Source organism: Macaca mulatta, chromosome 16 (genome assembly GCF_049350105.2).
Source record: "Macaca mulatta isolate MMU2019108-1 chromosome 16, T2T-MMU8v2.0, whole genome shotgun sequence".
Taxonomy (NCBI): domain Eukaryota; kingdom Metazoa; phylum Chordata; class Mammalia; order Primates; family Cercopithecidae; genus Macaca; species Macaca mulatta.
Window position 1 is genome coordinate 52036241 of NC_133421.1, and position 25077 is coordinate 52061317.

Genomic DNA, 25077 nt, shown 5'->3' on the forward strand with positions numbered 1-25077 from the left:
GCCGCAGCCTGGCCCCCACCCCGCCCGCAGCCCCGCTCCTCCCCGCGCGGCCCCACTTGTGGCCCTGCCGGCAGCCGCGCAGGGACAGCTGCATTTCTCGCCGCCTGCCGCTAGGAAGCCGGCCTCGCCTCGCTTTCTCCGCCTCCCCGCGCCCCAGCCGCGCCGCCGCCGCCGAGCCCGGCCCCGCCGCCGCCGCTGCGGATTGCAGCCCCTCCCCCGCCCGGCCCGCGGCCCGGCCCCTGCGGCCCGCGCGGAGCGGACGCGCGTGGCGCTGCCCGGTAAGATCCCCGCGCTCCCGCAGCTCCCGCCCGGCCCTGGGCGCGGTCCTCGCCGGCGCCCCGCGCGCAATCCCGGCCCCAGCCCGGCGGCCCCACCTTCTCCGGACCCGTTGCACAGGCGCCGCCGGGAGGGCCGGGCCGTCGCGAGTTTGATTCCCGGGACTGTCGGCGCGGCTCCCCGGGAGCTCCGCGTGCGGCAGGTCCCCGCCCGCCCTTCCTTCCCGAGCCCCCACCTCATCCCGGGCCCCGGGCGCGGGGGGCGTGCGGGCATCTGGGGGGCCGGGAGCGGGGCGTGCGATTAGACTGGGGGGCGCGGGCCGGCGGCGCAGGGAAGGGAGACGAGGCCTCCCGGAGCCGGCGCCGCCCGAGTCCCCTCTCCCGCGGCTCCCTCTTTTGTGTGGGCGCCCCTCCCCGCAGTGCCCGGGCCTGGGGGCGCAGGCTGGGCGGCGACGGCAGGCGGGGGCGCCTGATGGGAGCTGAGCGCCTTTCAAGGGGAGGGGAGCTTCGCTTCCTGCCCCCGCCGATGTCACAGGTCGGCTCAGCCTTTTTTGGTCCCTCCCGGTCCCCTGGGAGCTGTATCTCCCGTCAGCTCGGCCAGAGAAAGTTGGGAATGCGCTGTCCCCGCCCCTGCTCCCCCGCCCCGCCGGCTCCTGTGCCCCGGGCTCTGAGCTCCAAGGGGCTGGTGTCGGCGTTTATTCATTCCGCCCTCTTCCTTTTGTCGGTCGCATGGTCGCCTTACACCCAGCACTGCCCTGCCCATTTCTTTTCCCCCTAAAAAAAGTTTTAGCTCCGAGAAACGTGCACTGAAATGAAATTCCTGAGAAGGAATGTGTTTTAAGGGGAGACAGGGTTTAGATTTTCCTTTTTTTGGTGGGGCAGAAGGTGAGGGGACTCCCTGGGAGTTTAGAAACAGGATGTCCTAGAGGTGATAGATGCAAGAAGACCATCCACCGTGCTCCCCACCTGATCAGCAGGCAGTGTCTTGTAGCCAGAGGAATGAACCTCCCCTGGGTGATCCCGGAGCACCTGAGCCACCTGGCCCAGGAGAAAGGATTCAGGGAGATGTTCTGGGCCTCTCACCCCTTTTCTTTATAGCCAGCTGTGCCTAAAGGAGGTGAGGGGCCCCAGGAATTCTCTCATGGAGGAAGTCATGTCACCATGCGGTTGGGCCCCTGCTGGATCAAGTGTGAAGCTGGGTCCTCTCTGTTGTTGGGGGTCAGTCCCACTGGTACCTCAATTTGAATGGAGGGTGCCATCTCTGGGATGGAGACGTGCTGCTGGGAGAAACCTGGCTCAGGCCTCCAGGAAGCTGGAGCCTGTGCAGGAGGGCTGGATGTGAAACTTCCCTGTCCACTTTCTGCAGCTGGAAGGGTCAGGACAAAGGAAACAGGATACTGCTACCGACCTGGGCACATCCTTGAATAGAAGAGAGACCCTGGACAGCAAGGATGGCCCAGGGATGTTGATATGACTAGAGCTGTATCCCCAGCTGCTGGGTCAGGCCAACTAGGCTCAGAGGTTGGAGTCATGGGCCCCTTTGAGAATCTGGTGAAAGCTCTAACTCCTCTCCCTCCAAAATGCACGTGTGTAGGGAAACACTTGTATTCAATACGAGACAGTTAATATACCCCCTTGGAACTAGGACCTCCATTGAGACCCCTGCCCTAGAGTTACTGGCCTGACTTGGGCTATCAGGAACAGTTGTCACCTTTTTGGCTGGTCAGTGAATAATCCCAAGGTTCAAAGAGCAGACTGCTTCTAAGGTCTTTTCTCATGACCTCCCTATGCAACTCTGGGCTTGTGGCCATGGAGACCTGGAGTGTCTGGATGGATCCCAGCTCCCTACAGCTAGCTAGAGGATGGGGGTAGAGATGAGGTAGCCCTTTTCCCGGGGCTCATTTTGCTGTCTGTGTGGTGGCAAGGCCCTGGGCGCTGGGCTAGGACCATTGAATTAGAGGTAAATGGATTTGGGTGGAGGTGGATATTCTGGTGTTTCAGCTGGGTGTGAGCTCCAGCTTGTTCTTGGGGAAATGGGGTTGAGGTGCTTTAGTAGAGAGTGTTAAGTGTGAAAGATGCCTCTTAAGGAGGTCTTGGGGCAGAATTGTCCAAGGCTATGATCTGAGTATTGTCGGTTCCTTAGATCCCTTCGGACTCTTGAAGGCACGTGGGGCCAGAGGGCTGCTGTCACTATCCCCAGTGCAGCCCAGAGGAGGCCTGGCCTGCCTTTCCTTTCTTGGCTCACTAGGCTGCTGCATAGGTGTTTGTGGCGTCTACGCTTGCTAGGGATCTGGAAGAGCTTTAGGAGGATCTGCCATTTGTGACTTCTCTACCTTGGGATTCAGAAGACTTCCTTAGGCTCAAGTTCCCCACAGAGACCTGTAGGGGATTTTTCTTTGTTTAAGTAGAGAGCACAGTGTTTGGCATATGGCACCACTCACACTGGTATTCTTCCTTTCGTGATTCCTACATTTGCTCTGGTAATAAGCAACAGAGGCAGGAGCATTCTAGAGCCTTGGGCACAGGAAGCTGGGTGTCTGACAGGGGTCACCTCTGACTATCCAAGGTGAGCTGGAGGAGGTGGTGCTTCCGTTTTACTAGCTCTTGCACTTACAGGAAGTAAGAGCTATAAAAGGCATTGGAGGCCGGACGCAGTGGCTCACGCCTGTAATCCCACCACTTTGGGAGGCTGAGGCGGGTGGATCATGTGAGGTCAGGAGTTCCAGACCAGCCTGGCCAACATGATGAAACCCCGTCTCTACTAGAAATACAAAAATTTGCTGGGTGTGGTGGCGTGTGCCTGTAATCCCAGCTACGCAGGAGGCTGAGGCAGGAGAATCGCTTGAACCTGGGAGGCGGAGGTTGCAGTGAGCCGAAATTGTGCCATTACACTCCAGCCTGGATGATAACAGCAAAACTCCATCTCCTAAATAAATAAATAAATAAAATAAAACAAAATAAAATAAAATAAAATGAAGGGCATTGGAGACCCTAAAGGGTTGTGGTCCAGTGGTCCTTGATTTGGGAATTGGGAGTCTCTTGGTGGCATGCAAAGATCCTTGTTGCAGTGTCTGAGGATTCACCTTCCCCAGTGGCCATGACTTCTCAGTCATGCTGTGGCCCTGGCTACCATGGGTTGGCGAGTTCAGGATGCTAGCTGTGTTGGCTCACTCAGTACTCCTCTGATCCCCTTGGCTTCCAGGCTCCCAGAACCTCTGATGTGTCACAGACTCTTGATGATGCAGCTAAATGTCTTATCTTTAAAGCAGGTCATAAATGATAAATGTGATAACAGTCCTTGTAAACATAAACTCCCTTCTTATAAATGTGACCATTTCATTTCCACTGTGGCAGCACCAAGGGTCTTTGAGGAATTCTTGGTAGGATAAAAATGTTTAGGCTGGGCATGGTGGCTCCTGCCTGTAATCCCAGCACTTTGGGAGGCTGAGGCAGGTGGATCACCCGAGGTCAGGAGTTCAAGACCAGACTGGCCAACATGGTGAAACCTGTCTCTACTAAAAATACAAAAAATTAGCCAGGCATGGTGGTGCGTACCTGTAACCCCAGCTACTCGGGAGGCTGAGGCAGGAGAATCACTTGAGCTCGGGAGGCGGAGGTTGCAGTGAGCTGAGATTGTGCCATTGGACTCCAGCCTGAACAACAGAGTGAGACTCTGTCTCAAAAAATAAAAAATAAAAATAAATTTAAAAAGTTCCAACTCCATTGGCCTAACTTCCACCCCCAGGAAGCAACTGAGTTATTTTTGCACATTTTCATCATAGCTTAGTTGTTTAGAGTGTAAGATCTGAAGTTAGGCATCCCCAGGTAGAATCCCAGCTCTCCATCTTACTCTAAGACTTTGCAAGTGCCTGAGTTTCCTATATTTAGAAAGAGTTAAAAGAGCTCTCACGTGTATGCCAGACAAAGAGGAAGTGTTCATTACATTGAAGCTATTATTATTATTATCATTTCTGCACAGGGGTACACAAATTCTGAGGCTCATTATTAAGGAAATCTTTGGTAAAAACTGTAGGGGCTGAGGATGGTTTTTGGAAGAGTGGGAGGGGTTGGGGTGAGGCGCTTGAATGATGAGCAGAGAGGGCCGCACACTGGAGGCGGGGGTGGGGAGACTGAAATGTCATGGGTGACAGCTAAGCATATTTGGGGGCAGAATGACTCAGCATCTGTAGCCCTGCTGTGGAACCAACTCTTCTCCCTTTTCTTTGGAAAATTTGCCCCAAAAGCTGGGGGCAGGGGTAAGGAGGCATAACCAGTGAGGAGGGTTGAATGGCATAAAGTTAATGCTAACATTGGTCCAGAAGAACAGGGCAGAGTTCCCTGGAGGAAGGGAACCTAGTGAGGGGATGGGGGCAGGCCCAATAGACAGTCAAGAGTGCAAGCTGGCAGGGCGTGGTGGCTCACGCCTGTAATCCCAGCACTTTGGGAGGCCGAGGTGGGTGGATCACCTGAGGTCAGGAGTTCCAGACCAGCCTGGCCAACATGATGAAACCCTGTCTCTACTAAAAATACAAAAAACTAGCCAAGCGAGGTGGCAGGCGCCTGTAGTCCTAGCTACTCGGGAGGCTGAGGCAGGAGAATGGCGTAAACCCGGGAGGCGGAGCTTGCAGTGAGCTGAGACCTGGCCACTGCACTCCAGCCTGGGCGACAGAGCGAGACTCCATCTCAAAAAAAAAAAAAATACAAAAATTAGCTGGGCGTGGTGGTGGGTGCCTGTAATCCCAGCTACCCAGGAGGCTGAGGCAGGAGAATCGCTTGAACCCAGGAGGTGGAGCTTGCAGTGAGCCGAGATCACGCCATTGCACTCCAGCCTGGGCAACAGAGCAAGACTCCGTCTCAAAAAAAAAAGAAAAAAAGACGCTGGGCACAGTGGCTCACATCTGTGATCCTAGCACTTTAGGAGGCCAAGGCAGGAGGATTACCCGAACTGAGGAGTTAGTTCAAGACCAGCCTGGGCAACACGGTGAAACCCCCATCTCTATTAAAGTGCAAAAAATTATCCAGGTGTGGCGGCAGGTGCCTGTAGTCCCAGCTACTTGGGAGGCTGAGGCAGGAGAATTGCTTGAACCCAGGAGGTGGAGGTTGCAGTGAGCCAAGATTGCACCATTGCACTCCAGCCTGGGTGACAGAGCGAGACTCCATCTCAAAAAAAAAAAAAAAAAAAAAAAAAAAAGGTGGAAGCTGTGGGGGCCAAGGGTTTCTGTGAAGGAATAGGCTTGGGAAATAACCATTGCGGCACTCACAGGGGGTCGGACCCTTTCCAAGTGCTTCACATGGATCAGCTCGTTTAATCCTCGCAGGACCTATGAGATATTATACCAATTTTTCAGGTGAAGAAATAGAGACATAAGAGACATCAAGAGTTTAAATAACTTGCCCAAGATCACATGGCTAGAAAGTGGCTGACCCAGGACTTGAATTCAGGAAGTCTGGCTGCAGGCCCACACCCTTAGAGAAACTGTCAGAGAGAGCTGGGTGTGGTAGTTCATGCCTGTAATCCTAGCACTTTGAGAGACTGAGGCTGGTAGATCGCTTGAGCTCAGGAGTTCTAAACCAGCCTGGGCAACATGGTGAAACCTCATCTCTACAAAAATTAGCTGGGTGTGGTGGCATGCGTCTGTAGTCCCAGCTACTCAGGAGGCCGAGGTGGGAAGATCGCTTGAGCTTGGGAGGCCGAGGTTGCAGTGAGCTGAAATTGCACCACTGCACTCCAGCCTGGGTGTCAGAGCCAGACCCTGCCTCAAAAAAAAAAAAAAAAAAAAATGTCAGAGAGACCCCTACTGAGCTCATGGGGTGGTCGTGGTTGGGGAGGGTGGAGATAGGGGGTTGTGGGGTTTGTGTCCTGCTTGAAGGGCTGCCAGTGCCATGTCCAGCCATCGCTGGAACATGCCTGGAGGGTTCAGGTTAACAGAGTCTGCTAAGAACCACAGGCCAAGTGCCAGATACTCTGCTGGGGCCCATCCTGGAGCACAAAGATCACCAAGCCGTGGACCCTGCCTTCAAGATGCCTCCTGTCTAGTAAGAGAGACAAACATGTTAGCCTGGAATTTCAGTTGCTGTGGCAAGTGCTGCGATAAGACAAAGCACTGAGGAAGGGGGCACTTTGCCAGCCAGAAGAGGAGTTAGGGCAGGGAAGGCTTCCTGGAGGAGGGGCCGTTTGAGCTGAGTGAGGACAAGATAAAGTGGCTGCTGCCTCCTGGGCTTTTGATCTGGCATGGGAGCACATTGTTCTCCCCCTTGGTGAACTCTGAGTAGAGCTAAGTGGCCAGCGTGTGGGTTTCAGAGAAGGGTCAGGTTTTCTGGGTTCCGTAGCACCATTGCCAGGGTGAGGCAGGAACTGGGCAGTGTGGTCAGCTTTCCTGATGCCTTTGTGGTTTTTAATAGCTGAGAAACACTGCCACCTCTTGTAATGCCTGCAGTGAACATGGTGAAGAAGACATAAAAGTCTCTTAAGAGTCGTTGCTCAGAACGCAGTGATTCAGTCTTGCCTCTCTGCACTTAGAAACAGAACCAGAGGCAAATGAATTTAAACTACGGAGGGAGGATTCAAGTAAGGTATGAGGAAGACATTCCAGATAGGATGTGAGATGTAAGAAAAGTGACTCATAGGCAGAGAGGGGAATGGCCTCCCCTGAAGGTCTTCAGAAATGGGAACAAGTTTCATTTGTCTTTGTGGTTTAAGAGGTTTCGTCTGGAGACAGGAAGATGAAGTAGAGGCCCCTAGAGGTCCATGTCAACTTGGTGATCGGAGGATAAAAGGAGCTGGAATTTTTGAGCTAGAAGATTACTTAAATCTGGCCTAACCTCTCCTTTGACTGTTGCAGTGATTGAAGAATGCCTGATAACACTGAGCAGCTCATCCATTAATGAGTGAGCCAAGGCACAAACAGAGTCTGCCCAACAGCTGGGACCCTTGCCTGCAGTGTTCCCGGTCAGCGTCAGCGGGGGTGCTCACTGGGAGGGACCTACAGCTCTACGGGATGGAGTCCAAGCCTTGTGAGGAGAGCTCAGGAAACCTGGAAGTAGTGGAGCATTTGTCTTGGTATTGGAATACAGAAAGCATCAGCCCCCATACACACCGTCTTTCTGAGAGTGGCACTCTCAGTTGGAGCTAGTGGGTTATCTCCTAGATGCACCTATAAGAGTTTTAGACATACATATGGGGCCCTCAGTAAACTTTGTTGGATGAATGAGTAAATAACAGATAATCCAAGACTTAATCTCTCTTTGACCATACCATGCCCTTGTTGGACCAGTGCACTTAACCCTTCTTATTCTGTTTTACTTAAGCTGACATTAGGCTTTTTTCATAATACTGCCCAGTCATAAAGAAAGGTGCCCACAAGTATGCTGGGGGCAAGGGTAAGAAGAGAAAACACGGGTTAGGATCCTTCTCAATATTTATACTTCTTTGAAGGATCATCAAGACCTGACATTATGTTCAGTCATAATGGCTTTTTCTTTTTTCTTTTTTATTGTTTCAAGCGCAAAAGTGTTTTTATTTTTTATTATTTATATATTTATGAGACAGGGTCTCGCTCTTTCACCCAGGCTGGGGTACAGTGTGGTGTGATCTCAGCTCACTGCAACCTCTGCCTCCCAGGTTCAAATGATTCTTGTGTCTCAGCCTCCTGAGTAGCTGGGATTACAGACATACACCGCCACACACAGCTAACTTTTTTGTTTTTAGTAAAGACGGGGTTTTAACATGTTGCCCTGGCTAGTCTCGAATTCCTGAGCTCAAGAGATCTGCCCGCCTTAGCCTCCCAAAGTACTGGGATACAGGTGTGAGCCACCGTGCCTGGCCCAAGCACAAAAGTAAAAGCCTTCATTTTTCAAATTTAGGAAAAACATATAGTATAACAGTCTCAGCCACATTAGAGCACGATGGTTACAGGGATCTCAGAAGAGAACAGAGCTTGCTCTTGGAAGATAATCTGATTAAGAGTGAACCAAATATGAACGGATGCTGGACAATGAGTTTAAAAATAATACCGGGTGGTGAACTTTAGCTCATGGGGTGAACTGAAATAGACTTGTGCAAATAAGATGTAGCAGCAGCAAACATGATGGCAAGAACTTTTGCTTCCTCCTTGAATCCCATGATTCCCTATTCATTAAGAAAGTATTTGGTGTTAGGAGAGCACTGCAAAGCGTTTTTTTTTTTTTTTTTTTTTTCCTGGTGACCAGCAAGCTGGATTTGGAGCTCTGTTAAGGGGAAGCCTGTCTGTGGTCATGTAGGGTGATCAGGCTCCTGAAATGATTTCACTTTGCTCTGGTCTGAGATTAGTTTCGGTTTCAGGCTGTACCCACAGCTGGGAGAGAGCTAGTGAGCTCCAGGGAGGGTCAACTGGGGGAGTTTCAGCATTGGCTGTGTCAGCCGATGGCAAGGTACGTGAACAGGGAACTCCTGTGCCGAGCAGAGAGAGGAAGAAGATGCGTCTGAGATGGAATTTGGGAAGGCAGCACTTGTGTGTTCGTGTGTCCAGAGACCGGGCCGGTGATGATGAGGAGGAGGGAGTGTATGAAGTATCAGATGTGCAAAGGACAAAACCCCCACCCATATAGGACCACTGAGCCTCGGGCTAGGGAAGTCTTAAAACAGATTGCCTGGGCTGGGTGGATTTTCCCTGAGCCGGTGTACCCCTGAGAGGAAAGCAAGTGTAAGCATGCCACAGAGTCAACATACATCTTGTACTGGCATCCTTAAGATCAGCCTCTACGGTGCAGCATTTTCTTGCATATGAGTTTCCTCAAAAAAAAAAAAAAAAAAAAAAAGTCAAATTAAAGTTTGAGAACTGATAGTTGTGAACTTGCAGACCGTTGCATGTTGGTGGATTCTCTAAGAACTTCAAGTTGTCATTTTTCCTGAGACGGCTTGAGGCCAGTCTGGTTGGTTCACAGGGCATCATTACCCTAGAAAATCAGCAGTTTTCCTCCCCTGACTGGTTCTGGGTGAGGCATACACAGATGGTTCCTTCCCTCTTAGCAGTACTAGAGCATCATTACATTTTATTTCTCAAAGTTATACATTCATTTGATTTTGAAAAGAGAGAATCACTGAATTTTACAGCCGGAAAGGATTCTGAAGACTGCTTGCTTGGTTGCCTTCTGGAGGAATCTGAGGTTCTGGGTCGTTAAGTGCTTTGAAAAGACCGATGGTATGTAATTAAGAATACTGAATCAGAATGCCTGTGCTTCATCCCAGCCTCTGCTAGTTGCTGCTGCGTTCTTGGGGCAAGTTACTCAATCTCTCTGAGTCTTAGTTTCCTGATAGACACAGTGGGAGTGATAATATTACCAAATGGTTTCTTGGTTGGTGTTTTTTTTGTTTTTTTTTAATTTTTGAGATGGAGTCTTGCTTTTTCGCCCACAGCTTCCACTCCCCGGGTTCAAGTAATTCTCCTGTCTCAGCCTCCTGAGTAGCTGGGATTACAGGCACCCACTACCATGACAAGCTCAGCTAATTTTTGTATTTTTAGTAGAGACAGGGTTTCACCATGTTGGCCAGGCTGGTCTTGAACTCCTGACCTCAACTGATCTGCCCGCCTCAGCCTCCCAACGTGCTGGGATTATAGGTATGAGCCACCATGCATGGCCAAAATATTACATAATGGTTGTTAATTAGTACCAAATACTTGTTAAGCCCCTAGCACAGTGTTTTGCATATTGTAAGTCCTCATTAAATGTTAGCTGCTACTGTTATTGTTATTATTTTCATTTTGTGAAATCACACAGCTACTTAGCGGTAAAGCCAGGGCTACAATGTTAAATTCTTTTTATTCCAATTCTTTTCAGCATGACCGTAAGATTTCATCACAATCTTGAAATATGAGAAGACCTTTACGAAAATGTTTATGCAGATGTCTTCTAATGAATGTTCATAATAGAGCTAGAAGAAACGGGCTTAACCTATTTATTTATTTATTTATTTATTTCTTTTTGAGACAGAGTCTCGCTTAGTCGCCCAGGCTGGAGTGCAGTGGCGCGATCTCGGCTCACTGCAAGCTCCGCCTCCCGGGTTCACGCCATTCTCCTGCCTCAGCCTCCCGAGTAGCTGGGACTACAGGCGCCCGCCGCCTCGCCCGGCTAATTTTTTGCATTTTTAGTAGAGACGGGGTTTCACAGTGTTAGCCAGGATGGTCTCGATCTCCTGACCTTGTGATCCGCCCGCCTCGGCCTCCCAAAGTGCTGGGATTACAGGCGTGAGCCACCGCGCCCGGCCTAACCTATTTATTAGATGTAGTTAGACTTTGGGCATGAGGGCATATGTCTACCAAATAATTTGTTTCCACAAATATTATTCACTCGTGTTTAAAGGTTTCCTGAATGCCAGATTTGTTGCCTCTGCTGGGAGATTGGGGTGTTTTTAGATGTTTTCATTGAAGAGTTCTTCTCAAGTTGGAAACATCCATTTCAATGAGTTGTGGTGGCAAAGCGGGCTTTTGTGTGTAAGGGAAATATTTCTGTAGCCTGGCTGCTATTTATCAAGGGTGAAGACAGTGCAGATGTTTTGAAAAAATATATGGGCTTGGCAGAAGTCCATGTGTCTCAGGCCATGCCTACACAAATCCGTTCCCAAATGATCTGTCCTGACCTTTGGCAAATCGCTGACAGCCTCGGAGCCTCCCAAGGGAGCAGTTTTTGTCTGAAACATTGTTGAGGCCAGTGTGACCGCTGGCCTTGCATGGTCCTTGACACCTCTGACGGGGTGTCACCCTCTCCCTAAGGCAGCTTTGGTGTGTTTTCTTGGAATATGAAGACGAATGGAAATGAATTTTGTTTGGTGAATCCTGAAATACTTCCTGGAGATATTGTCGCTCTCTAGAGATTATGGAATTGGAATCTGGTTTTGATGCTGATCCGTGGGACTTCTCAAATTTCCGTGCCTGAAGGAGACAGTGTGTTAAAGTGTGAAATGTGTGAGTGTGCAAATTGGAGTTGATGACTGGAGTTCCAGTCTTAGCTCTGCTGTGTGTGGGCTGTGTCATTCTGAGCAGGTCACTTAGCTTCTTTATTTGTAGTTTTCTTGAGGCCAATCTATTATTATACTCCACAACAACACATGGCTATTGACTACATATGTTAAATAGAGCTGGTAAGAATAATCTCTGTGGCACAGGATTCTTGCGATAGTCTAATAATAGCTAATGGCCGGGCGCAGTGGCTTACGCCTGTAATCCCAGCACTTTGGGAGGCCAAGGCAGGTGGATCGCCTGAGGTCAGGAGTTTGAGACCAGCCTGGCCAACATGGTGAAAACCCGTCTCTACTAAAATTACAAAAATTAGCCAGGCGTGGTGGTGGGCGCCCGTGATCCCAGCTACTCGGGAGGCTGAAGCAGGAGAATCACTTGAACCCGGGAGGCAGAGGTGGCAATGAGATCATACCACTGCACTCCAGCCTGGGTGACAGAGTGAGAGTCTGTCTCAAAAAAAAAAAAAAATAATAATAATAAATAAATAAATAAATAATAGGCTGGGCATGGTAGCTCATGCCTGTAATCCCAGCACTTTGGGAGGCCAAGGCGGGCGGATCACCTGAGGTTGGAAATTCGAGACCAGCGTGACCAACATGGAGAAACCCCGTTTATACTAAAAATACAAAATTAACCGGGCATGGTGGTGCATGCCTATAATCCCAGCTAGTCGGGAGGCTGAGGCAGGAGAATCACTTGAATCTGGTAGGCGGAGATTGCAGTGAGCCGAGATTGCACTGTTGCACTCCAGCCTGTGCAACAAGAGCGAAACTCCGTCTCAAAAAAATAAATAATAATAATAGCTAACATTTATTGCATGCTTACTGCATGCCAGTAAGCTTTCTAAGCATCTTGGGAATATTAATTTATGTAATCAATCCTAGATGAGAGGGTAGTATCATCACTTTATGCAGGAGGAGACCTAGGCACAGAGAGGTTAAGTTAACTTGCATAAGATCACACTGCTGGTTAGCTGAGGAGGCAGGATGTGAGCTCCAAAGCCAGGAGGCTGAGTCCATAGATGTATTTACAGAAGTGCTTTATAACTTTGTAGTGTTAGGATTCTTATTATTTGACTGTTACTGTTCTTATTTGACAATCCCAGGGAGGGATAAACTGAGCCTAGAGGTAGATTAAGTGTACAGATCACAGTGTTGGAAAGAATGAGGAATGGAGCATATGAGAGTTTTTTTTTTGGAGTTCTGGGGAAATAGCTGTTTCTAAGTGTGGGGCAGAGCTGAGGAGATCTGGCAGAGACAGAGAAGGATTTTTTTTGGATGGATTTTTACTTTCTGCTTTGAGGGTTGCATGTATGTGGATTTAAGAGCCATGCGACTCTTGCCCCTCCTATCCCATTTTATTTGGGAACTTATCTTTAAATTCCAACTCACCTCTCCTCCCTGGCAGCCTTAGAAACTTAGAAAACTGCCATGGATGGTGAATTCTTGAGACATGAAAGGAAAGGTGAAGGGTGGGGTTCTTAGTGGAATTTCTTCCTTGTGGTAGCATTTCTATTAAGTGCATTTGGGGAATGGGCCATGGGGTGGCTTATGTTTGGCGGAGAGACGTATGGGAACTCTGGTGACTTCCCTTTTTCTCATGAGCTGATTTAATAAGAGAAAGAATCATCCTAATAGCTTTAATTCTGGAAAAGAAAGAAAGGAGAGGCAAATGAGTGAGATGGCATTTGACTGAAGCCAGAAGCCTTCCACGTTAGTCTCCTGGGGCGGGCACTAGGCTGACACCCAGGGCCCTGGCAGTTCGTGCCAGTGGTGAGTTCCCTCCAGGGGCTTTGGGAAGGGCACCCAACTTCTGGTCACTGCCACTGTCACTGTCAGCCCTCTCATACTTGTGAGGCTCTGGAACCTAAGGCCTTGAAGGGAAATGAATAGGGAGGCATGTCAAAAATAGACTACTGGTAAAATTCACATATAGTAGTGATCATTTTGAAGACGTTAACATAAAAATTCATCTCATAAACCTAGACAATTTGGCCGGGTGCGGTGGCTCACGCCAGTAATACCAGCACTTTGGGAGGCTGAGGCGGGTGGATCACCTGAGGTCAGGAGTTCAAGATGAGCCTGGCCAATATGGTGAAAGCCCATCTCTAGTAAAAATACAAATATTAGCTGGGTGTGGTGGTGCATGCTTGTAGTCCCAGCTACTTGGGAGGCTGAGGCAGGAGAATCACTTGAACCCAGGAGGCGGAGGTTGCAGTGAGCTGAGAGCACACCATTGCACTCCAGCCTGGGTGACAGAGCAAGACTCTGTCTCAAAAACCAAATCAAACCAACCCACCCCCTCAAAAAAAAAAAAAAAAAAGCAAAAAATTAGACAATTCAAAAATAGTTTTTGACCTATGGGGATGTGAGTGGGCCATTCGCACCCCATGGAGGTGGCAGGTGTCTTCTCTGTGCTAATGGCTGACCTCCTGGAACATCTTAGGAAAAGTCCTGTTCTCTTTTAGGACTCAGATGTGAGCACTCCCAGGCCAGCCAGCCCCAACTCCCAGCTGCCTGGCCCTTCTCTGAGTTTGCTGGGAGGCTGGGAGCACATCCTTTTCTAAGCCACTCTTCGTGGCCTTTCTGTAGATCACTGACCTTAATTTGGATTCTGAGCCGAGCCTGGGGTCCCCAGGGAAGTGTAAAGGCTGCCAACGAAGAAGGGGTTGCATGAGAACTCCTTCAGACCAGCCCTGCCCCCCAAACTCAATTTAGGAACATGAATAGGGTGGTCGTATTTTCGGACTCTGACTTCTCGGCACACATTTCCCAAAGGCTTGCTTTTTTAGACAATGTCCCTCTGTCCCCATTCACCTCGTTCTCCTTCCTGGCCCCAGCCATCAGCAGTGGCTACTGTTAATACTTCCCATTTGTAAGAGGACTTGCTCCATGTCAAACATGCTACTTATGTAATTTAATTTAGTCCTTATGCTGACCCTAGGAGCCAGGGATTATTGTCTTTTTGGATGTGGGAACTGAGGCTGAGGGTTAAGTAACCTGGCCAAGTAACACACCCACTCACTTGGTGGGGTGTTTATTTGGTTTTGGTTTTAACCTTTTACTGTGACAAATGTCAAAAATCTACAAAAGTAGAGAGGTTAGTATAGTAACTTCCCTTTGCTGTTGTGGAGAAGCCCTGGCTCCAGTTCTTCTGTGGCATACAGCAGACACCTTTGGGTGAATTAGAAGAAGGTGCCCTTCCTCTAGGGCGCACAACTTGGTGAGCAGAGTGTAGGCTGGATTCCAGCTCCATTTGCCCCTTTGGATGGGTGCGTTGTAGTGAACAGCCTGCATAGCTGTATATGGCAACCCTGTCTACCTAACTTATTATCTAGCTTTTGGCGTAAAGAAAGGAGACTATACCCAGACACCAGTTCCTGACAGAGTAATGACTTCTCTGCTCAGTCCTCAGCTATGTGGGGTAGGGGGAGAAAAACTCAATCATGGGGGACTTTTCCAGTTAAAATGAAACAGGGACATGATTCCCAGAGGAGACATTTCTGCTGCAGAGGAGGGTGGGGAAGATGAGCGGTGTCTTTTGCTGCTTCTGTTTTCCATCAGCCACCTGCTCTCTTGACGACTCCTCCTTGATGCCCGCTCCCCTCTGTATGTGCCCAGAGCAGGGGAAGCACTTGTAGAGTTGGTAGAGCCTGGGGTGTGAAAGCCTGGTGTGAACTCACTCTTGGCTGCCACCCTCCTGGAGTCACTACGACAAGCTGTCTTTGCCTCCTGGCAGCTTAGCTTCTATGGGGCTCAGGTTAGCCAGGGGCTGCGTGGGAGTTCTGCTTTGCACCTGTAGAACTGTTTCTTTTAGTCCCAAGTGGGGCTTATGAGTCACCAGATAGGGTGCTTCTTAAGGGTAGCTATTGTATTGTTTAAAAAACGACTGTGCCCTTGATTATACCCATGACAGCACCCGGCACTGGCGCTCCAGAAATATTTGTTAAACAGATGAATGTTAAACAAATGAATGCAGCATCCTGCTGAAGGGCCCAGGCTGAAAAATTCCTGTGCTTCAGTCAGGAGAGGCTGGATTATGCTGCAGGAATAATCAAATCCTGACATCCCAGGGGCTTGACACCATCTAGGTTTATTTTTTGCTCATGGAAAGTCTTGTGGGTCGGGCAGTCCACCTCCATCTGTAGCCACATCATCTGGAATATAGGGCCTTCAAGGCTAGTGTGGGAGGGGAGGAGAGAGATGGAGGAAACTGACACCTGTTACTTCCATTCACATTGCCCAGAGCTGGTCATGTGGGGCTGACCTTACTGCAAGGAAGGCTGGGAAATGCAGAGGAGAGAAGAGCTGTCTTTGCAGTTCTAAAGAAGAGGATTTTGAATTTCTTGTTTCCAGCTTCAGTCCATTGGAGTGCCTCTGGCTGAATGGCTTACTGTGCCACCATTTTTTTTTTTTCCTTTTTGTGGAGAACAGGGTCTCACTATGTTACCCAGGCAGGTCGCGAACTCCTGGGCTCAAGCTATCCTCCCGCCTCTGCCTCCCTGAGAGCTGGGATTACAGGTGTGACACCATTTTTTTTTTAAACACTGACAGAAAGGGAATACCTGCCACTCCCTTTAATCCAGGGAAGGAGGCATGGGATGGCACTGAAGGAGAGTCACATGGCAGGGTTTTTAACGGTTCCTTTATTACATGTTGACTATATGACGTTCATTTAGTCACCTCTAGAGCCTCTTTCCTCATCTGTACAGGGAGGATAGTAATGCCAGCTTGTCTCTCAGTTCAGACTCTACTGAAGGCAAGGAACAGAAACCAGCTTGAGCTATTTGAAGCCATGGGGGAATTGAAGACTCAAAGGAGGAAGTGCCTGGTCTCCCAAGTGCCGGGGGTGTGTGGGGGGGTGGTGGGGGTGGCTGGCGCAGCTGTTCTCAGTGAGTCTGCATGGTGCACCTGCAGGACGCCGCTGCTGCTGTGGACATGCACCAGGTGGTGTGGCCCCTCAGCTCCCAAATACACCTGTCCGCTTTCTAGTAACCCTCAGAGACTGAATAGCGTCTGAACCTTGATGTGAAATCCTGAGGAGTCTGATGGGCTCGTGTGGATCAGCTGTCTACCACTGGGCCAGTCAGCTGGGACCAGGAGGGCATGATCACACAGCACCATGGGGTAGGAGCTTTCCCCTGTGAATGGGAGTGGCGGCGGTCCTCACAGGAGGGATATGAGCTGGTCAGACACCTCCAAAAGCTGTTCAGGGCAGGCGAAATGGTTCGCCTGTAATCTCAGCACTCTGTGGGACCAAGGCGGGAGGATCACTTGAGGTCAGGAGTTCGAGACCAGCCTGGGCAACATAGTGAGACCCCATCTCTACACATAATTTGAAAAATTAGCTGGGCAGGCATGGTGGTGTGTGCATGTAGTCCCAGCTACTTGGGAGGCTGAGGTGAGAGAATCACCTGAGCCCAGGAGTTCAAGGCTGCGGTGAGCTGGGATTGCTCCACTGCACTCTAGTCTTCACCCAGACTGAGATCTTGTCTCAAAAAAATAAAAAGCTAGACAGGGCATGGTGGCTCATGCCTGCAATTCTAGCACTTTAAGGGGCCAAGGCGGGCAGATCACTTGAGGTCAGGAGTTCAAGACCAGCCTAGCCAACAAGGTGAAAGCCTGTCTCTACTAAAATGCAAAAATTAGCCAGGCATGGTGACACACTCCTGTAGTCCCAGCTGTTCTGGAGGCTGAGACAGGAGAATCGCTTGAACCCAGAAGGTGGAGGTTGCAGTGAGCCAAGGTCATGCCACTGCACTCCTGCTTGGGTGACAGAGCAAGACTCCCCCTTAAAAAAAAAAAAAAAAAAAAAAGCCCAGGCACAGTGGCTCATGTCTGTAATCCCAGCATTTTGGGAGGCTGAGGCGGGCAGATCACCTGAGGTCAGGAGTTCGAGACCAGCCCGACCAACATGGAGAAACCCCATCTCTACTAAAAATATAAAAATAGCTGGGCGTGGTGGTGCATGCCTGTAATCCCAGCTACTCAGGAGGCTGAGGCAGGAGAATTGTTTGAACCCCGGAGGCAGAGGTTGTGCTGAGCTGAGATCGCACCATTGCATTCCAGCCTGGGCAGCAAGAGCGAAACTCTGTCTTAAAATAAATAAATAATAATAAATAAAATTAAAAAACAAAATAAAAAGCTGTCGTCCGTGCTTAGCTGGTTCAAGGTTGCTGAGCTGGCTGGGTAATGTCTGTAAGAACACCGAGAACCGTCAGGTATTGCATACATGTGCTCTGGTATGGTGGTGCCAGGTCTCTCATTAGGAATCATGGCGATTGCACTGCCCTGAAGGTGCATGGGAAGGATTATAACTCTGTGAGGGAGAATTTAAAAGTCTTGGTGGAGGCAGGTGAGCTGTTTGTTGGAAGGCCATGGAGCAGGGATGGGAGGGAGTGGTCAGGGCCAGGGCCAGCACAGGGCATTGCTGGGGTTAAGCTAGGTTTATAGAGTGTTAGGCCATGACATCATAAACTAGAGAGTAAATGTGTATTTATCACCTGTGTAAGTACAGATGCTTCTACACTTGAAACTGTATAATGGAGAAAGGATGTTAGTCCGGATATGGCACTTTGGTCCCTAGACCAAAGTCCATGTCCCCAGACTGTCTCAACTGGCTGTGTGCCTGTGAGCAAGTTACCTCATCTCTCTGGGCTTGAGGATCCTGTGTGTGCAGCCTGTGTCCATATAGCATGGGGGTTAAGGCCTGAAGACTGGGATTAGGCAGCTGGCTTTGAGTCTTATTCTTCACTTTCTGTGTGATCTAGGCAGATTATAACAAATTTTTTATTACAATTATTTTATTTTATTTTTTGGCTTCTCATGCTTATTTCCTACCGAGGCAGATTTTTAGATTTATTTTTTAGTTTTTCTTGAGACAGGGTCTCTCTCTGTCATCCCAGCTGGAGTGCAGTAGCACCACCGCAGCTCACTGCAGCCTGGATCCCCTGGGCTCAAGGGATTTTCCCACCTCAGCTTCCCTGAGTAGCTGGGACTACAGGCACTCACCACCATGCCTGGCTAATTTTAAAAATTATTTGTAGAGACAGGGTCTTGCTATGTTGCCCAGGCTGGTCTTGAACTCCTAGGCTCAAGTGATCCTACCAACCTCCTAAAGTGTTGAGATTACAGGAGTGAGCCACTGTGCCCAGCTTCTAGGCAGATTTCTTTTCTTTTCTGTGTTTTTGAGACAGGGTCTCACTTTGTCACCCAGGCTGGAGTGCAGTGGCACAATCTCGCTTATAGCAACCTAGACCTCCCAGGTTCAAGCATCCTTCTACTTCAGCCTCCTGAGTAGCTGGGACTACAGGTGCATGCTGCCACACCTCACTAATGTTTGAATTTTTTTGTAGAGATGGGATTTCACCATGTTGCCCAGGCTGATCTTGAACTCCTGGACTCCAGCGATCCTCCCACCTCGGCTTCCCAAAGTGTTGGGATGACAGGTGTGAGCTACTGCACCAGGTCTCTGGGCAGATTTCTAAACCTCCCTGAGTTTCAGTTTCCTCATTTGTGAAATGAGGATATTCATAGTACCTGCTTTGTGTGGTTATTGTGAGGATTACATGAAATGAATGTGCAATCAAATATTAACTAATATTATTAATAGAAGCTGAGGCCAGGCTGATTCCAGGGACCCATGGCAGGGTGCCCAGGCCCTTTAAGAGTATGAATGAGGCCCGGACGCAGTGGCTCACACCTGTAATCACAGCACTTTGAGAGGCTAAGGTGGGCGGATCACAAGGTCAAAAGATGGAGACCATCCTGGCCAATGTGGTGAAACCCCGTCTCTACTAAAAATACAAAAATTAGCTGGGCGTGGTGGCACGTGCCTATAGTCCCAGGTACTTGGGAGGCTGAGGCAGGAGAATCACTTGAACCCAGGAGGCAGAGGTTGCAGTGAGCCGAGATCACGCCACCGCACTCCAGCTTGGTGACAGAGCGAGACTCCGTCTCAAAAAAAAAAAAAAAAAAAAGAGTGTGAATAAACACGGAGGGCTGTGTGGCGGCAGGATGGGCTGGGGGTGCAGGAAGAAGCCCTGAGAAAGGATAGACAGGAAGCTGGAGTGGCAGTGGGCAGGAGAGTGGAGCTGCTGACAGAGGTGGGTCTGAGCTTCACCCAGGTTGTGGCTCAGGTCTTTCTATTAATCCAGTTCTGCCAGCGCAGTAGTGCCATGCTCTGTGGAAACAGCCCTGGAGCCAGTACTGCCTCCTCTCCTCCCACTGCCCATCTGCGTACCAGCCACTGTCCCTGAGGCCTCAAGATGTGTTGAACCATAGGGACGAGTCTGCAGAGTCCTAGAAGTTGGTTGCCTCCTTCTCTGCCATCCTGGGCCGGGGGCTTGAGAGGCACCTGGTTGTGAGGGCTGGGATTAAAGTGCTTCCATTGCGAAACTGTGGAGCCTGGAGAGTGAAAAAATAAATGAAGAAGCTCTGACCACAGAGCAATTTGAGGGCTGAATTATTTAGAGCCTCTGCTCCCTCTGGCTTCTCCTGGGGAAGGGCCAAAGGAGGAATGTGGAGCCGGGGAGGGCTGAGCTTCCCTGGCCAGGCTTGTGCTCTCTGGGGCCCTGGGAGTCCACACTGTCCCGCTGTGTCCTCAGCTGCCTCTGTCCTTGGGTCACAAGGCCCCTGTGGTTTCCCGCAGCCTACAGGGCCTGACAGGTTCAGGTTGAGGCTGAGAGGAGAGACCCCTGCTTTCCTCTTTGCCCCACCCCCGGTCTGGCCTCCCCTGATGCTGCTTGGCTCCAGGATATAGCGATAATGAATGACATAAATAAGTCATTCTCATTAGCAGCGGGTGGGTCACTGGCCCAGGAGACAGGACAGCAGCAGCGGAGGTGGATGTGGGCAGGGCTGGTCAAGTCCCCTGGTCTTTCTCTCAGGAGCCCCAGAGGGAGGCTTAATCCTCTTTCCATCTCTCCAGGATTATGTTTTCAGCTTGGGGGACTTGATGAAAATCCATGCTTCCAGCAGTCAAGGGGGCCTGGGAGAGGGGTGCCAGTAGGGTCCCCTAGGAAGGAGTTGGGGTGGGACGGCCAGGCGCTGAAGCTGCTCCAGGCAGGCCTGGCCCGCCAAGGTGGACCGTGGCCATGGCAACCCCTGGCTGCACCCGGGGTAAACACAGGCTTTCAAAGGGGGCCTTGTTTTGTTCCCTGTGGAAGCCTTTCAGTTCCAGCCTGCTGGGGCTTTTCAAACCTCGGGAGGAAAGGGAGGGCAGCGGGGATGGGGCGGGCCTGACTGTGAGGAAATGTCACTCCTGGACCCCCTTCACCCCGGCCCCAGGCATATTTCCTGGAGGCCCCAGTTTCTAAAGCTCCTGCTTCTGGAGAATGAAAAGAAGAGTAAGCACCAGGAATGTGTCCAGTCTCTAGGCAACAGGGTGTGTGTGTGTGTGTGTGTGCGCGCGCGCGTGTGTGTATGTGTGTGTCTAATGGAAGGGAGGGAAGCTTAAAAAAAAAAATTACTGTCACGCTGGTCACTCAGGATGGAAGGCTTCACTGCTCTACACTGATTTCAGCAAACTAGCCGGGGCCGCCTGAAGCAGATCTTTAAGGATTGCTCATCCTGTTGGCATGGAATATCAAATAAGTAAAATCTCAGAGAAAATGCTAAACCATTCATTAAATGTAAGGTAAACACATTGGCAATTTGCATTCTTGTGTATTAGCCAGTGAGTTTTAGTAAGAAAGCCGATCGCGGATATACTTGAATAGCCTTTGCTGTCTTGGGGAGCTTGGTCCCTGGTTTCTATCCCCATCATTTTGTCTGTAAGCTTAACCCAAGTATAAAAATCGGGAATGGGCTGGGCGCAGTGGCTCATGCCTATAATCCCAGCACTTTGGGAGGCTGAGGCAGGTGGATTACCTGAGCTCAGGAGTTTGAGACCAGCCTGGCCAACATGGCGAAACCCTGTCTCTACTAAAAATACAAAAATTAGCCAGGCATAGTGGGGCATGCCTGTAATCCCAGCTACTTGGGAGGCTGAGGCAGAAGAATTGTGTGAATCTGGGAGGCGGAGGCTGCAGTGAGCCGAGATCGCGCCACTGCGTGCCAGCCTGGACAACAGAGTGAGATTCTGTCTCAAAAAAATAACCGGGAAGGATGGCATGTCTGCCCCCTAAGGTATTCTCTATGTATCTGTTAAAAAATGAGATGACAAATGCACTTCCACTTCTTAAAAAAGATAGGGGTTCATATCCAAATATTGTCTTTCTTTCATTTTTTTTTTAAGAGAGACAGGGTCTTGCTATATTGCCCAGGCTGGAGTACAGTGTCACAATAATGACTCACTATAACCTGGAATTCGTGGGCTCAAGCAATACGCCTGCCTCAGCCTCCCAAGTAGCTGAGACTACGGTTGTGCACCACCATGCCCGGCTATTTTTATTTTTATTTATTTATTTTTTGAGACGGAGTCTCGCTCTGTTTCCCAGCCTAGAATGCAGTGGCGTGATCTCGGCTCACTGCAAGCTCCAACTCCTGGGTTCAAGCCATTCTCCTGCCTCAGCCTCCTGAGTAGCTGGGACTATAGGCACGCGCCACCACACCCAGATAATTTTTGTATTTTTAGTAGAGATGGAGTTTCACCATACTAGCCAGGCTGGTCTTGAACTCCTGACCTCATGATCTGCCCGCCTCAGCCTTCCAAAGTGTTGGGATTACAGGTGTGAGCCACCGCACCTGACCTTTATTTTTATATTGTAGAGAAGAGGTCTCGCTATGTTGCCCAGCCCAGGCTGGTCTCAAACTCCTGGGCTCAAGCAGTCCTCCAACCTTGGCTTTAAATATTCTTTCTTGACACTGCATTCCTCTTTGCCTTGTCTGAAGAGGTGGTGAGCAGGATGGGGAGAGGAGCAGGAGGCAGACATGACTACATTTGTTAACATTGGGTTGGCCTCTCTCAGCCAGGTCCCCGGATGCTCTTAGGGATTCTTGAAGCAGGTGTGGGGATAAAGATCCCAGCCCATAAGTCAGGCTCCAAATAGAGCTGTTCTGGGCCTGCGTTCATTTGTTCTCGAGTCACTGTCGGCCTGGGGAATGCAGCACCCGATCTGGTAGATGGGAGTTTACTGCTGAAGATCCCAGCCTCATGCCTTCCAGTCTGGCCAGGAGAGGTGGGGCTCAGGAAGTATGAGTATACCTAGCCCAGCATCCCGGCAGCTCAGCAAGCTTTCTCCACAGCTGGAAGGTCAGATCAGGTGGCTGGGTCCTCATGGATTCCCATCTCTTCTGTCCCTTCCTCCCTTTGCAAATTCTCCCTTGTCATATGCTGTTGAACTAGGAGAGATGAAAGTGGCTTCTTCATCTGAGGTTGGGGTGGAGGGGGGCTCATGAACTTGCCCAGCTTTTTTGATTGGTATAAAATAAGAGGCACTGCAGACAGCTTTGTGGAGGCAGGGAAAAACAAGATATGGTTCCTGCTTCTGGAGAGATTTGGTCTAATGGAGGGACCGACCAACACATTAGAACATCAAAGCTATGTAAAGTTACAGACGTTGTTTACTTGTAGAATCTTAGACCGGCTAAGAGGTCCAAAATGTCCAGAGCAGCTCTGTTCAGTGGTTCTCCACCTTGCTGCCCGTGAGGCTGTCTGATTCTGCTAGTGCTGGGTGGGGCCCAGGCATCGGTAAGTTTTATACGTTGCCCAGGTGTTTCTGTTGGGCAGCCAGGGTTGAGAACCATCTGTCTAGTGCGGTGGTTCACAAGTGGGGATGATTTTGCCCCCAAGGAGACATTGTCAGTGTTACAACAGGGGGTGATGTTACTATTGGCATTTGTGGGTAGAGGCCAGGGATGCTGCTAAACATCTTGCAGTATACAGGACAGCCCCTTACTCTCTATTACTCTCTAGCCCCAAATGTCAGTTGTGCCTAAGGTTGAGAACCCTTGCTCTAGCGCCTGGACCAGACTTTGTTTTTTTTATTGTTTGTTTGTTTGTTTGTTTGTTTTAAATAACAGAGTTTCGCTCTTGTTGCCCAGGCCAGAGTGCAGTGGCACAATCTCGACTCACTGCAACCTCTGCCTCCTGGGTTCAAGCGATTCTCCTGGCTCAGCCTCCCAAGTAGCTGGGATTACAGGAGCTCACCACCACGCCCAGCTAATTTTTGTATTTTTAGTAGAGATGGGGTTTCACCATGTTGGCCAGGCTGGTCTGGAATCCTGACCTCAAATGATCTGCCCACCTTGGCCTCCCAACAGACTTTTTTGTTTTTTTTCAGACAGAGTCTCGCTGTCGCCCAGGCTGGAGTGTAGTGCTGTGATCTCGGCTCACTGCAAGCTCCGCCTCCCGGGTTCACACCATTCTCCTGCCTCAGCCTCCTGAGTAGCTGGGACTACAGGTGCCCACCACCATGCCCAGCTAATTTTTTTTGTATTTTTAGTAGAGATGGGGTTTCACCGTGTTAGCCAGGATGGTCTCAATCTCCTGACCTCGTGATCCAGCCATCTCGGTCTCCTGAAGTGCTGGGGTTACAGGCGTGAGCCGCTGTGCCTGGCCTTTTTTTTTTTTTTCCCCAGACACAGTGTCACTTTGTTGCCCAGGCTGGAGTGCTGTCGCGCGATCTTGGCTCACTGCAACCTCCACCTCCCGGGTTCAAGAGATTCTCGTGCCTCAGCCTCCCGAGTAGCTGGGATTACAGGCATGCACTACAACACCCAACTATTTGTGTGTGTGTGTGTGTGTTTAGTGGAGACAGGATTTCACCACGTTAGCCAGGCTGGTCTCGAACTCCTAACCTCAGGCAATGCACCTGCCTTGGCCTGCCAAAGTGCTGGGATTACAGGCATGAGTCACCGCTCCCAGCCTAGAGATACATTTTAAGCAGAATTCTGAAAGAGGGAAGGACACAACTGGGTGAGAGGAGCAGGGTTGGGGGTATTGTGTAGGGAAGCAGCACATGGCAGGGTTTGGAGGTAGGAGAATACGATTTGATATTTGCAAAGGAGAAAGAGGCTCGTGGTTTCATGGGGGTCCTCTGCAATCCAGAGGAGGCTTTTCAGCTGGATCCTCCCTGGATTCGCGATTGTGTCTTGTTGAGACACCTTTGGTCAGGACATGAAGCCCCTCTGACTGTGTTCCTTTGTGTGTTACTAACCCTCAGGCCTTTCTTGGCCCTCTGTGAGTAAAGTGAAGGAGATCTGTCAGCCACCATCAACTTCAATACCCAGTCCCACCCTGGGGCAGGCTTTCCCTGAGTCTATGCATATGTGAGAGCTTCTGCCCAGCAACTCACTTCCCCCCGCCCCGCCCCCCCAACCCCTCCGCCACTGCCAGAACAGCAGTGCCCTTTGACTTAGTTAACGGCCTCATGACCCGTTTATTGCTTATTCCCCACTTCTTTAGAGGAGGGTAAGGAGAAGGCCCCAGCCTGTGCCTCTATGCCTGCTTCCTGACAGTGCACGGCATGTGGCAGTGGCTTCATCAGTGTTTTTGAATGAATGAGCGACTGCCCTGAATGAATGGGAGATCTGGGGTTTTTCCTGCGAATTGCACCTCTCCCGCTTTTTTTGTTTCTTTTCTTTTTTAAACAGGATCTTGCTTAGTCACCCAGGCTGGAGTGTGAACACAGCTCACTGCAGCCTTGACTTCCCAGGCTCAGGCGATCCCACACTTCAGCCCCCAAGTAGCTGAGATTATAGGTGTGTGCCACCACCTCCAGCTAATTTTTGTATTTTTTGTAGAGACATGGTTTTGCCATGTTGCCCAGGCTGGTCTCAAATTCCTGAGCTCAATCTGCCTATCTCGGCTTCCTAAAGTGCTGGGATTACAGACATAAGCCACCGCACCCGGCCAGCCCCTTTAAT

At 50.1% G+C, this 25077-nt stretch overlaps 1 protein-coding gene across 9 annotated transcripts in view; it reads left to right on the plus strand.

Annotated features, from left to right (window-relative positions):
* Positions 1 to 229: 229 nt before the first annotated feature.
* CUEDC1 (CUE domain containing 1) overlaps positions 230 to 25077 on the plus strand; it is a 93992-nt gene continuing 69144 nt past the window's right edge. For 7 of the 9 annotated variants that reach the window (XM_077970983.1, XM_077970988.1, XM_077970985.1 and 4 more), the window contains exon 1: positions 230 to 278. The gene's annotated coding sequence lies outside the window, so the exon portion shown is untranslated. Of the gene's footprint in view, positions 279 to 8570; positions 8685 to 25077 lie in introns of those variants that run through there. The other 2 variants (XM_077970986.1, XM_077970984.1) reach the window with 2 other exon arrangements.